Here is a 3,839-nt window from a genome sequence, read left to right on the forward strand (position 1 = left end):
TCACTGCTTCCTGTGCCGGTGCTACCGTGGCTCAGGAACCCATATAATTCACAACAAACTGAAGAGTCCCGCACTGGTTCTCATTTGCTGAGTCATTTTCAGAAGTGAAGATATTTCATTTGCATTCATTATTCTAGTTAAAAAATTTATATAATACTATAGTTAAATAGTATAGACATAGTTATATAGTATAAAAATAGTTGTCATTTATTATCACTACAACCTCCTTGTGCAGCTGCACCTGGATTTCCTGACGTGCAGGCCACAGTGTCAGGATTAATAACAACATATTGTCCACCATCATCCTGAACACTTGTTCATCCTCCACCATCATCCTGAACACTTCCTGCTGGGTTGTGTACACTGTACACACTGATGACCCATGACAGAGCTCACTTCAAGAACAATGTTGTCGTGAAGTTCACAGATGATACAGTGGTGGCTGGTCTCATCTCTCATGGAGATGAGTCAGCATACACGCAGGAAATAGAGGACCTGACTCAGTGGTGCAGAGGCAACAACCTCATCCTCAACATCCAGAAGACCAAGGAGATGTTTGTGTTCTTCCCCAGAACTGGTACAGCCCCTTCTCCTCTACACTGAGGGAACAGCTGTGGAAAAGGTCTCCACCATCAGGTACCTCAGGGTGCACCTGAGCGACGCCCCTCCTCTGGAGAAACAACATCATGGCAGATGTAAAAATGTCCCACCAGCAGATATATTTCCTGAGGAAGCTAAAGATCTGGTGGGCCGCATTAAAGATGCCCAGGTGCTTTCACAATGTTCTGCAGAGTGGTCACGTCTGCACAGATGCTCATCGGGTACAGCTTACCTACAATCAGTGACATCTACACCACCAGATGCAGGGAAAGAGGCACCTGCACTTTCCATGACCCCACCCACCATGCACATGACCCCACCCACCCTGCACATGACCACACCCACCCTGCACACAGACATTTCATCCCCCGTCCCTCTGGAAGTCCAGGCAAAAACATGTAGACTGCTGAACAGCTCCACCTCACACACACACACTACACTTATACACTTAGTCATTGCTGCTGCAGTACATTGTGCAATATTCTTAGTTTATATTTTCTTATATATTTTTTATTATATTGTATTACTTTCTCTTATATCTTAAATATTACTTCATTGTAGTACTTTGGTTTATTTCCTTATGGTTATATTTATCATAATATTTAGTAAATGCTATAGTCCTCCAAGCTGGAGTAACTTTGTTTCATTCTTACCATGTCTGAATGACATATATGATACGTGATATAACACAGCACTTAACACATTTTCAGATCACATTTTTGTTCTGTTGTGTGAATTAACAGTCATATTCCTGTAATAGTGAGGAAACCTGTTTTCCTCTGTGCATCTGACTTCAGTGGATGGAGATGTGGGCATCTCTCATGGGCTGAATAGATGTCGCACAGAGATGGATTTGTCCAAGACCTCAGCACAAACAGCCTTTTTCACCGCTGAGCCAAGACACATTCTTACATTTCAAACATGGTTGCCATTGGCTCTGTCTTATAAAAGAGCGGCTAGCAGGGGAGGAGCAGACAGTTGGACAACATATGTGGCAGCATCTGAGGTGCTGAATTTAAAACTTGTGGAACACACTCAGTCTAACTTCACTTTAGTCTGATTTTACACTTCATTTTCCAAGGTAGAAGAAAGTAAGGTTTAATAACCTAGTGTGAGAAATTGTGACTATGCCAGAAAGTCAACTTTTGCATGAGCCTTACTTGATAAATGGAGACTAATATAAAGACACTTGAATATGAAACAACCACAGTAATCAACAGTTTGTCTACAGAATGTTCAGTTTGAGGAAGTTGCCCTTAGCTTTTAAAAGTCTTAACATCTTTTCTCTGTGTCTCAGAGAGGTCTAAACATCTGCTCCTTCTGGGAGGTTCTGTGCTCGTGTAACAAAAGAGCAAAACAAAGCCTCTTAAAAGTCAGGGACTTGATTTGGTCTTACAAGCCCAGATTTTCAATGCATGCGGGCCCCATCTTCCACTGAGGTGTCAAGTAAATTTACAGCTTGCACAACTGAACAGAACCATTTGTTTTAACTCTTGGTTCCTTAAACGGCCCTATTTTGCCCTCTGCCATGTCTCATTTGGCTTTGAAGCGGTTTTGACTCTGTGTTTTGGATTAAGTGATCTCATCTAGGCCAAATAAACAAGCACTTTGGTCAAATCACCACAAAGCCCAGAACTTTGTCATATCTCTGCTAAACCCAGAATATTCATAGATGATGAATCCTAATGAAAATTGGGATTGTTGTTGTGAGTTTTATCCTTTTGGTATGATCTTGATATTTTGACATTTAATGAGAATTAGGCTAGTGTTAGAGTTCCTATAATCTAGGGTTAGTGTTCCCATAATCCAGGGTTTGTGCTCCTATAATCTAGGGTTAGTGCTCCCATAATCTCCCTACCTGTAATCTACCTATAACTTGATCTTGGATTATTTTACAAACAATAAATACTGAACAGTTAAGATGAACTTGCTTTAACCAATGTTTTTAACTGTCAAGCCTCTTCATGCTGGCAGTCTGAAGGCTCTAGGGACAGTCTGGCCTATGGCTGCTGTGTACGTGAGATTTGACATTTCTGTTTGTCGATTGGCCAGCTTGTGCTACCAAGCACCAAACCCCTGTGTTATTTATACTGCTGAACACATGACAGTAGCTCTGCAGATGAGCAAATGCTGAAAACCCCATTCATTTGCTTGACTTTCTGAACCTCTGACAGCTCTCACAGGTTCTTCTACAGAAAACCTGGCAATTTCTACAAAAGCCACTCAGGTGTTTGTGTAGGTGTTTGTTCAGGTGTTTGTTGGGGTGTTTGTTCAGTGCCATGGCACCTCAAGACTGGATTCCTTCAGCGCCAGGCAGGCCCTCTCCTCTGTGTTATCAGACCTCTGCTCCCCTGTGTTATCAGACCCCTGCCCCTCTGTGTTATCAGACCCCTGCGCCCCTGTGTTATCAGACCCCTGCCCCTCTGTGTTATCAGACCCCTGCTCCTCTGTATTATCAGACCCCTGCCCCTCTGTGTTATCAGACCCCTGCTCCCCTGTATTATCAGACCCCTGCCCCTCTGTGTTATCAGACCCCTGCTCCCCTGTATTATCAGACCCCTGCCCCTCTGTGTTATCAGACCCCTGCTCCCCTGTGTCATCAGACTGCTGCCTCTGTAAGTTACTTTGACCAATGGTGTGTGCCTAATTATGCATATCTAAATGTAAGTATAAATGTAAATGTATGTAGAAATGAAGTTTTGGAGACACAGAAGACTGCACTCTTATGACATAACCCTCCATTCAACCACAATGGGGAAACCCAGCAGAGATTCATTCTTAATGGCTTTATTGGTCACAAACAGTTCAATGCACTCCTGCATTTGGCAAAGGGCAGATCTAGAGGAAAGGGTGCTGTGCTCAATCTACATACAAATAGCTGAACCCATTTCTGAATGTGGCTTTTTAAGCAGACCCAAAACTACATACAGTATATGCATGATAACAGAAGTAGAGCAGACTGCAGAACAGGCAGTCCAGCCCACATATGTATCCTAACCTCTGTTCTAGTGGAAATGAAGAGAGCAAATCAAATACAATATGACAAATGATGGCTCAATAGTCTGTACAAAAATATTAAAACTTTGTCATTCGTGAATCAAAACTGTTAGCCTGTAGTCAGTGTTACCCAAGCTCCTGATCTGTGCTGTTCTGACTCCAGTTCAAACCCCAGAAATCAACGGTGGCCCCTCCAGCATGTGATGTGATGTTCAGGCTCTGTGGTTTCTCCCGAGCTCTTA

Source organism: Brachyhypopomus gauderio, unplaced genomic scaffold (genome assembly GCF_052324685.1).
Source record: "Brachyhypopomus gauderio isolate BG-103 unplaced genomic scaffold, BGAUD_0.2 sc132, whole genome shotgun sequence".
Taxonomy (NCBI): domain Eukaryota; kingdom Metazoa; phylum Chordata; class Actinopteri; order Gymnotiformes; family Hypopomidae; genus Brachyhypopomus; species Brachyhypopomus gauderio.